We start from the raw sequence: 11,436 nt of genomic DNA, 5'->3' as shown, positions 1-11,436 counted from the left end.
AGGCTGCTCCCAGCCCTGTCCAGCCTGGCCTTGGACACTCCAGGGCTGGGGCAGCCACAGCTCCATTGGAAAACCAACTCCAGGTGTGAGGTGGTTCCCCTCATAGGGAAGAATTTTTTCCCAATATCTAATCAAATCTGCTCTTTTTCAACTTGGAGCCATTTCCCCTTGTCCTGTGGCTGCACACTCTGGTCCCAAGTCCCTCTCCAGCTCTCTTGGAGCCCCTTTAGGCTCTGGAAGGGGCTCTTGGATCTCTCTGGAGCTGTTTCTTCTCCTGGCTGAACAACCCCAGCTCTTTCAGCCTGTCTTCACAGGAGAGCAGCTCCAGCCCTCTGAGCATCTTTATGGCCTCCTCTGGACTTGCTCCAGCTTATCCATGTCTGTGGATCAGAGGGAATTCCCTTCATGTCTGCAGAGGAGGAGCAAAACCCTCAGCTGAAGGGAATGAAGTGTCTCTCTCACTCTGGTCTCTGTGTGGTGTGGCAGGAGGAGCAGGACAATGGTCCTGAGCTGTGTGATTGAGCCTTTTACAAAGCTGAGAGAAACCTTCAAAACAGAGTTTGGGTGCTTAATTAAAAAAAAAAAAAAAAAAAAAAAAGAAGTAAATTTTGGATTTGTAACAAAAATTAAGACAAAACCAGATTCAGCATCACTCAATTTAACTGCGAACATGCATCACAGTTGGAGGGGGAAACATTCCTCTCTGCATAAATGGAAATTTACCTTCAGGGTTGACCTGTGCAGTAATGAAGCAGCAACTGGATGAGATCAAAGTGCACAGAGCCAACCACCCTCAATCCCAACAATATTTGGCAGAACAAATGATTCTCCTGCATTGAAGACACAATGTAATTTAGTGGCCCAGGGAAAAAATCCAAACTGTGAAAATACTTGACAGCTACTGTTCTCTAGAGGGGGGGAAGAAACCAAATTAGATGGAATTTTGGTCTATAATTAGTCTCAGAGGAATCTACAGATTTTTTAAGTATAGGGGATGGTTCCAACAGACATTCTTAATGGCTTGAAACTCTGGAAGTAAATCTTGCTTTGAAAGCCAGTGAAACTTTAGGATGAATAAATATTTTTTTTTTCTTTTTACTCAATTTAGTTCTCATTTTCAAGTCCATGAATTGTCTACAGTTCATGAACAAAATGTTTCAAGTCTTCTATCCTTGCTAATCCACTCTAACATTGGACTGAAGGACATTCATTGTACTTTAAAAATGTCTAATTTGTAAAGTTCCTCACTTCAATACTAAGAAAATCTTCATCAGCAGTAGGAAAAACCTACCTGTGGAGAAATAATCTGTCATCCAGAAGGATTTTGTTGGCCTTGGTACTGATGAAATGGCATACAAAAAAAGAATAAAGGGCAGAGCCAAAGAGAGAACTGAAGCAGCAATTCCTGTGATTCAGAATGGTCATGAAATAGAAATTCTTTCTGGCTTGGACAGCACAAAGCAAAGCACAAGGCAGACAGATAAAACACCTCTGACTCCTCAGAGTCACTGACATGAAATATCCTGAGCCATGGGGGTGGGAGGGGAAAAAAAGAGTTCAAATGAATCATTTCTGTTTTCTAGGAACAAGAGGGTGGGATTGCTAAAGAGCATTTTTAGCTCAGATGAATAAATAAATCAGAGCAGGGGATAATGGAACTTTTAACCACTGCAGGTGTGAGGTGGTAACAGAATATTAACCAAATCTTTCCTGAAAGCTTTTGCTGACTCAGTCAGTGATAATTCCAGCCTGGGATACTCAGGCTGATTTATGAATACTGAAAGGATGATCTGAGGTAAGTCACCTAAATTGCACCCCTTCCCTAACCCCTCTGAATTGCCAAGGTGTGTTAGCACTTACCCATCACTCATGGCACCAAACTGTTGCCAGATTACTTTGTCAGAAGCTGAATATTCCCTAAAAGGCCACAGAGAGGATGTACAGTGTGAAAATGAGCATCAGTCCCTGAGTGTGGCACACACCCCACTGAGATCAGCCCTTTGCCAGGACAGCAGTGCCCATTTAGGACAACTGACACCACCTTTTCAGTCCACACAAGATTCACATCCTTTAAAACCTAAAAACTATTAAGTGTTATTATATTTCAATTTTTTTAGATTTTTTTTTTCCACTCTGATCACGTGCATATTGTGACAGGTAGGTTGGCTTTTGGGGTTTTTTTGCCCTGTTCAGAAACAGATCACAGGGCAGTGATCATAATGAGAACTTCATTTAGTATCCTGCCTGTTTCTTCACTCCTGGACTGATGGGAAGGGATGTGATCTGCCACTGATGAAAGATTCTTCAGGCTGAGAACAGAGCAGGGGGGCAGGTGAGGGATCCATCCCTGGCATCTCACCCCTGATGCTGCCTTTGGCTCCCATCCTTTCTGCTGCTTCAGCTCCACATAATTCTTCAGCACTGTGGCATGAATGTGTGGGTTTGAAGATCTCTGTGCCTATCAGAAAAAAAAAAAAAAAAAATGAATAGACAATGATCATTTTGTGCACAGGTAACAGAAAGTTCTTGCCCAGTGGCAAATATTTCCCATGTGCTTTCCTGCCCAGGTCCTGCTCTCCATGCTCTGTCTCAGAGGGGTAACCAATTCAAAATAACTAAAACAATCTAAAAATCAGTGGAGTCCAGAGTTTTGTGGATGATTTAGAAAGACAAAATCCGAGGGAGCTGTGCCTGTAAGTGCCGTGTGTGCTGGTCTCAGTGCATGTTTTAGCACCAGTTAAGCATAGCATAATGGAACACAAGTTCATGTTTTTAGTCCCTTCATTAGTGTTTTTAACGTGATGCTCATACAGTTGAAGGCAGTTATTGAGCTCTAAGTAGGAACATCTGGAAGAATATAACTTTCCATATACATTGAAGTGTGCTGGGCAGCAGCAGTTTGGGAGGGACAGGGTGGAAAATTGTACATGTCTGGTTAAAATCCACTCAGTCCCTTTGGGTGAGGGCAGCCCTGGGTGCAGCTCCTGGAAATGGCTCCTTGGCTTTTCCCCACCCCGAGCTGTGCTCAGCCACCCTCTCCTTTTGCTGCATTTTTCTGCACACACACAAAGAGATGCTGCTGCTTCACCTGCATCTTGGAGATGCTGCTCTTCCTTCAGTGGGCTTTTGGTTTGCTTCCAATCCTCACATTTCTTCTGTCTTATTTGGATTGGGTTATCCAACTGGTTGAAAACAAAGTTAAAGGCAATGGCTGCTCTAAATTAGGTGTGCACTTTCTCTGAACTCAGTCTCTTACAAACACTGTCCTCATGACATAAACTTGTAACTTCAGTGATATAGAAGTCACCAGAAAACTCAGATTTGATTCAGAAAGTACTTAAGAAATGAGAAATGTTAATTTTTTTAGGTCTAAACTTTTTATTTTCAACTAGTCACATACTTTTATTTTATTCTATTGTATTTTTTTTTTATTTTCTGTCAGACCAGCCCTAATTAATAAATCCAGATTACAAATTGGGAAATATTTTTCCTGAAGACGTAAGGTTAAACCAAAGCCAAGGAAACACTGGCTGTAGGCCTGGTATTTAAAACACCAGCCATTTGTTTGTTATGGGCATCCAAACTCACATACAACTTTATTTTCCATCTGGCTGTCGCATTTTTTCTCCCAAGACTGAGTATCCCACCAACATTCTTCTTCATGAATCAGCCTTCACCAGAAATTTCACAGCACTTCACCCCTTTTCCCATCTGTCTGAAATCCTTCCATGATAGCAAAATAGCATTCCCTTTGTCTTCAGCAGACTTAGCAATGGGCAAGCCCACAAACCTAACCCAAAGCCCATTGTATGAATGTCAGAAGTGATGAGGATGGTTCTTAATGTGTATTTGGTTGGATTTCACTTTGACATGTGAGATGTAAGGGCTGTGAGAGCAGGAGAATTTAATCTCTTTGGCCAGCAGGAACTGAGCCTATGCCTTTTAAAATTGCCCCCTCCTAGAACACATGTAAGCTTGCAAGGCAGGAAATAATAGAGAGACAATTATTCATCCGAGTATTAACGCTTCTTCTGGTATGATTGTTTTTATTTTTGTGGAGCACAGCTTACTTTGGAGCTGGCCAGCATTTGGAAGCTCTCCATCCCCAGATCTGATATCCAAAACAGGAAGCGGATTTGACAGGCACATGCAACACTATAGGCAAACACAAAGCACCACCGTAAAGGGCTGGCTCTGGACCAGCTTTGTATGTGATGTTGAAACATTTGGTGTTCTCCTTAAGGTTTCTGCCAGGAAACATCTGTGAGTTTCTGCTGCAGATAACACAAAGTGTTTGATCAATCCCACCTAGAGAGGCACTAGGAAAGGCTTCACTGCAGAATCAAAAAGTGCCCCGTGTTGGGATAGCCTGGGTGACCTGAGGCTTGCAGGGCTGTTTCCATCACCTTGCTGGAGGTCCTCTCACCCTTTCCTTCACCCATCTCCTCTCCACTGCTGTCACAAATATCTAAACAGGATTTTTGTTTTAAAGAACCTTTTACACCCAGTTTATCCCATGCAGGTTAGATTATTTAGCCTACCGACTGAAGCAGAAGCCATTGAAATGATTTCTGGCTGACTGGAAAATACATTCCAGCTCTCCTTAATAGAGAAAGCCAAACAAAAATAGAAGGATGAAAGTTAGTGCAAAAGAAAAACCCCAAAACCACTGAAAGGCTTTTGTTCTCCTGGTGAACACCACAGCCTGACACACAGCAGAGCCTGGTAGTGCTTGGCCCTCCTGTGACATTGCTCCAGCAACCTCTCAGTGATTAAAATAAGGCTCCAACCTCGGGGCAAGGTCAAACAGCCCTGCTGCTCCTGGAGGCCTCAGCACCAGCCTGGGGATCAGGAGTTCAGGCTGCCACAGTGGTGTAAATGAAACTGCAACTCACAAAACCTTTCTTTTTTCCTCAACAAAACTCAATAGAGAAGTGACAGCTTTTCCTCCCTCTGAAAATCTGTGCTAATGGAAACTCTTGGTTTGGTTTCCCTGCTTCCCTGGTGCTGAGCCACACAGGACCAAAGAGCAGAGTGCATTTATTACAAATGCCACCATGCTGCCATTGAGAATTGACAATGTGGCAGCACAGAACTATCTCCAGTATTTAACTTCTGTTCCCTTAAGCAGCAGACCAAGGATTTCCAAAATAAGATGATGTGTTTGTCCCCACCTGTAATAAGAAGAAAACAAATCTGTTGGGTGTGATGCTCTCACCATACTGATTTGACACCTTTTCTATAATTATCCCCATGTGTGGCTGCAAACGCCCCTGGAGCAGGTGACTTATCTCGCCTTAAACATTGTCACTTAGCAACTGAGGTCAAAAATGCAGAGATTGGTGTCCTGAACAGCAGGTGCTGCTCCTGAACACGAGTATTATCTTCTCTTCTACTTTCCATGGCATCACTTGTCTTTCTCAAATACTTGAAACAGCAACCAGCGAAAGCTGAATGACTGCTAAAACCAAAGGAACATTCTTGGCAGCAGAAACTTCTGCTTCAGGAGCCAGGTATGTTCCTGGCAATACTCTGTTTGCTCCCAGCTAGGTTGGAAGGTCTGTGAGAAGGAACCCTTTCCATCTCTGTTCCATGTTCCAAAAGCCTGTTCCCATTCCAGCACCTGAGCAAAGCGTGGCTGAAGGGTTTGCAGGAGCACACGTGGAGCTTCCAGCCAAGCTGGGTACCTGTGTCCACAGATTAAATGCTCATGTTTGCACATCTGACATTTGTAAAACTGTCCTAAGGACATTTTGGTAAGAGGTTACAGCCTTTGCTTAGCACAATGTTTACCTGTGCTGCTAAAGAGAAGGTCAGAGCACCACACCAGGAGGAACTCGTGTTGTTTCCTTACTGTGCCCATTCCCTGTCACTTTTTGGAGAGATTCTTGTTTATCTTATGTCTCTCAATCAAAAGTTGCCTTAGCAACAGTCAGACTGTGGATGCACAGACTGTGGATGCAATTAAACCACACTTGCACCTTATTTTTCCCACAGAAATTGTAGAGGTACACAAGAAACACCTTTCCTGGTGTGGTATTGAGAGAGACTTGGAACATTACAAACTACACAAGTCAAAAAGGCAGCATGGTTTGGAGAGGATGTCTGTCCCAGTGGCCATAGCTTTTATAGGTGTAAATCAGGGAGTAAATCAGGGAGTCCAGGTTGCAAAGGCTTTGGGGGCAGGAGCTGCTTTGTGTGGGCATTGCACAGCACACTGTGAGGTCTGAGCACTATCAGAAAATGGAGGTGAAGTCCAATTGCTGCACTTTCCTTCAGTATCAGCAAATGGCTCTTTTCCCCAGCAGTTAATTAAGTCAGCATAGGAACGAGAAAGTTTCACTTGGCTATAAAGAACCTTCCCCTCTGGATTCCACCATTGAGGTGCTGTGGACAAACCAAAGTGGTGTGTTCCCAACACCAGTGCTCCCCTGTGCAGCCTCCAGCACTGGCCACCCCCTGCTCCAGGCTTTCCTAAAAAGCCAAATTCTTGGGCTATGATAAACTGGTAGGGCTGGAACAAGCTCTGAGGATTTAACAACATGCATTTAATAATAAATGCATGCGGCCTGCCCTCAGAGGCTGACAGTGAACACGCCAAACTGCAGGGATCTCATCAGTGCCTTTGCCAAATAATTCTGGTTTGTCCCTCACATCATTCCTCACATGTTTAAGGCTGAGGGAGAGTTCAGTACAGCATCAGAATGAAAACACAGTTTTACTTTTCTCTGAGAGGCTGGCTCACCTGAGCAGGGAGTGAGAAAACGTGGAATTCCTCTCTTTGTGCCAGTGCTGGGCAGTCACCGTGGTTTGAAGCCAAAGCTGATGAGAACTGATTGTGTGACTGGAGGGAAGAATTCCTCTGGGGAGGTATTCAGCCCTGCAGAGAAGCCTGGGACAAGCAGGATGTTCCCGTGAGCAGGAAGGAATGGGGAACTACGCAAGGCATGGACGCCGCTGGTCACGAGCCATCAAGTAGGAATATGAGAGAGGAAACAAAGGGCATTGTGTGGGGTGATGGAGCTCTGAAATAGGAGCTGACTCTAACTGAGAACGCTGATGGCATTACAAGAAATCCCACATTTGTTTGGCAGTACTGTTGATATTGGGAATGAGGTATTTTGGTTCAAAGCCATCTCCCCATCATTCCACGAGCTCTGCTGGGCCTCTGTGAGACAGCCTTGAGCACGAACTTGACTTCTCTGCTGCTTAGTTTTGATTGTGACTGTAGCATTTTATCTCTTTAGGAATATTGTTGTAATCAGAGTGTCCTAGACCCTCTCCCTGCAGTTTGAAGGCAAACTGGGAATGTGGACTGTTGGTACATTTTGAAGGGAAAATGCTCTGATAAGGGGTGAAAGGTTTGGAGGTAGCAAGAGGTTGATACGAACGTACATAAAATCTATTAACAAGAAGCTTTGGGTAAACTTTGACTTTTAGATAATGAGAAAGGGATTGGTTTGTTTTTTAAAGTACAGAGAAGCACATTTTCCTGATTTCTCTTCTATCCCAAATGTAAAACATCTTTTATTGAAATCAGAATAGTTATTGCATAACCAATGAAAGTAGAATTGAGTTAATAACATTTGATGAACAATATCTCTACTTTAAATTAATCAATAGCACATGGAAAAACTCTGAAATACTGATTTCGTTTCTTCAGACAAAAAACTGACCAAAAGCCAGTTTAAAATAAAATAAAATAGCAACTGGTATGTTTTGTAAGTCAACAATTTTTTATTGCCAATTTATTCCCTCAAAGTGTGGGGCTGTAAAATTTGGATTGTTAATGGGATGGAGAAGTACAGATTTCAGCTACTTCTTCATTGCAGTGGGTATTGCCAAGCTAATAATGCAGTTCCAGGGTGCTGCTTTCAATGAGGGGTAAGTTGTGCCAAAAAAAGCAACACTCATAAATTAGGTCATATATTCATGGTGTCCGATTGTTTCATGTACCAAGTTTACTGAGTATTTTTTTTAAGGGTAAAGAATAACCAAAGGTATATTGCACAGACTATTCTTCAAAAAAAGTTTCCAAAAATAATAAACACAGGAAAGCAAGTTCGTATCAGTTATTAAAAACTCAGCTAATAGAATTTAAAGTCAGTAAAGTAATTTTTTTTTCTAATAGAAGAGCGGAAAAAATTATACTTCTTTTCCAGGCGAGCTTTCCATGCTAAATTACACTCATGTACAAGAACTGTAAGAATGCTACAGTTTCAGCAGGATAAATGAAGTTACATATGATAGACTACAATTTAAACCATGCATATTTTATGAGTAAGGAGAAAACATTTATGAAAACAGAAATCCAGCTGCTGGTGAAGGTGAGGTTCAGGGAGTGTCCCTGTGCCAACACAATCGTTCTCATTGCTTCAAAAAGGGGGAACAAGCTCACAGGGAGCTGTTCCTGTTTCCTTGCCCTTCAGTTCTCAGATGGAAAGCACAAACTGTGTCCATCGATTGCTTTGCAGGTACATTTACTGTATACATTTCCAATCATCAAACCAAAGGTTGGAATTTGCTTTCTGTCCAATAATCCTCATTTTCTCTGAAATGGGAACTATTGATCCCTTATGTTTCACTTTAATCCAGACTCTATTGCTGAACAAGTACTTTGAAATGTGGCTGTAGGATCATCCTTTCTAAATTAGAGTTTCACTGCTTCCTGATACAAACAACTAGTCAGAGCAGAAGTGCTCTCCACATTGAAAACAGACAAACAAAAAAAACCCAGATTTTTTTTTAATTAATGCTCAAAAGTCTAGTCCTTGAGTTTAAGATGAATGCACACAGTCTCTATGCAATGTAGCCCTAAATGCTTAACAGGCCAAGTAAAGAGACTTAAAAGAACATTCTAAGTAGCAACTCAAGCATCACAGAGGCCTGAATGATCCACCTAAAATAACTCAAATGCTTTTGAGGAATGGCTATGGAGTGTTAAATATTTCCACCTATTCATCCTGTACCAACCCAGCTCAGAGCAAACTAGACTGGAGGCTGGGACAGCAGAGGTACAACAGCACAAGACTTCTGGTTTATTTCTTTAATAATACTCAGGGCAGGATTAACTAGCAAGGCAGATTCTAGATTTCTAGATCAACACAAGTTGAACTAGTAATATTGGTAATGTTGCCTTACTCAGCAAATCTTCTTTCTGTCATATTAATTATTTGCTGAAGCCATTTGCTACTTAAACTGTGAAAGCTGAAATGCATCTGTGATTTTTCCTTTTAATCTTTGGCTAAGGACTTTGTAGTAGATAATCCAGCAGAGAGTGTATGGTGGGTCTGTGATTTCTGTTGCCAAACGTATCTGTGAATGAACTTTGCAGCTCTGAAAACACAGAGCCCTTTATGATTATTTGCCAAAAAAGCAATTACAAGCTGCTTGAAGGCTGGTACTTGTGTGCAGTCTCCTTCTATGTTATTGTTAGCTTTAAAGGGAATTAATCAGAGGGTGAAGCAGAGCTCCCATCCAGAGTTCAGTCAGAATGCTGGAATATGTTTGCACCCCTCAGCACATGGATGGAAATGTTCACTTGAAGCAATGCAGGTGGTCAGACCATGTCCTGGATCACACCAATTCCCAGGGCTTCCCCAGCCCTGGCAGCTGCCTGCTGCTCCCACACAGGAAAGGGAATTATTCCAGGGACTGTGCCTTAATTACACTCTGGCAAAGGGAGGTTGTCTCTGTGGAGTGTCAGTGCTGCAGAGGAACGAGCCCTTCTGAAGTCCCCAGCGTGAGCGAGGCAGTTCAGGAGCGACACTCTGCAGGCTCCACACACTCATCTGCTTCTCTGCTCCAGCTCCAGGGTATTGCTGCTCTCAGTGGAATTTAATTCAGTCCATGTGAAGGCTGAGTGATGGTAAATTTTGCATTCTGCACCTAAAGTCTTTTGGAAAGATCGCAGACTGGCTGGTGCTGGCTGTAGGAAGAGCTATTTCATAATGGGAGCACAGATGTCCTCAGCCAAAATTAACAAAGCTCATCAAAACTTCCTTTGATGCCCAGTGAAAAACACTCCTTGAGATACAGAAAAGCACATTTGAAATTTTTAAATGGAAGAGAAACCAAAGTATATTGTATCATGTAAGATGTTTTTTTTGCCACATGGAACCATTTCTTACCATGAAAAGACTTCATTGCCTTCATTGTTCCATTCTCTTGCAGTATTTTCAGTAGTAATATCAGCAAGGGGCATCACGAATGCTTTCCACTTCCAGGAGGGCTTTATAAATGAGCCTTCAAGGTGTTTTTTCCTTGACATCACTGTTCTTTCACTTGTGCCTTTCCACTTGGTTCGGTGGAGGTTGCAGGTCTCCAGGCCAGCACAGAAAGACCTTCCTGGGTGAAGGGCAGCTGTCTGTCTGTCCTAACAAACACAAGTCTTTTCCTTGGACATTCCAAGCTGATGTGTTTTAGCTCTGTCCAGGCAAAGAGTTAATCCTTCCTCTACAGAAACATTGGGAAGTTGAAAAATATGACAGTGAAGTAACAGCAAAACACAGCACGCTAGGAGGATGAGAAGGAACCTTGTATTTGCCAAGGGGTTTTTTTCTGTTGTTGCACCAGATGAAGGAAGGTGATAAATTCCTGATCACTCCCTTTTGTGCCTGCACCTGAGCACTGCAGCATTAGCAAGGAGGAAGAAAAGGCAGACACCTGGATTGATGAGACACCAGATGTGTGAAAGCACGCAAGGAAATAATAGCCAAAACGGTGAGAAAGAAATGAAGCTGTGTCGTTCTTTTTTTAACTTTTAATGAGGCTGGTGCTAACACACGGGGGCTCATTAGCAGTTTACAGACGGCACTGAAGCTGGCCAGCCCCCAGCAGCAGCTCTGCCTTTGTTCTTGGGGGACACTCGGAGGGATGCGGTGCCGCAGGACCAGGCACGGCCAGCCCGTGGCACTGGTGACATCTAGAGGACTCCACTGGTGACATCGAGAGGACTCCACTGGTGACATCGACAGGACTCCGGCTCTCGGCACCAGCCACGGCTTCGAGCAGGGCACGGATGGGCTGCGGGCCATGGGGCATCTCCTGCTGCCAACTGAGCTCGTCCCACAGTGATGGGGCAGAGGAGAGCATTGAAATCCGCTCCCTGTGCACGTGTAGCCGCTGCAGTTTCAGATTTCATTAACTGAGGGTGTAAACTGCACTGCTGCAAGCAGGGGATGGACCAAAACCTGCTACTTCACTGCTGTGACTGATCAGCAGCCTGTGCCTGAGGAAGCTCTGACAATGTCCCCAGACCGTGACAGTGTGTGACACAGAGCAGATGCAGCTGCTGTGCTCTGGGAGCATCTCCCTTGTTACCCTCCCAGTCACTGATGGTATCTTGCCCTGGAAGCAGCGCACAAATAATCAGAATTATGACTACAACTGCACCTACAGTGCATCGATGCCTAAATTTCCTGCAGTCCTAATGAC

The sequence above is a fragment of the Taeniopygia guttata genome, chromosome 20 (assembly GCF_048771995.1).
Source record: "Taeniopygia guttata chromosome 20, bTaeGut7.mat, whole genome shotgun sequence".
Taxonomy (NCBI): domain Eukaryota; kingdom Metazoa; phylum Chordata; class Aves; order Passeriformes; family Estrildidae; genus Taeniopygia; species Taeniopygia guttata.
The sequence above is the reverse complement of the archived record's forward strand: the minus strand, read 5'-3'. Positions refer to the sequence as shown.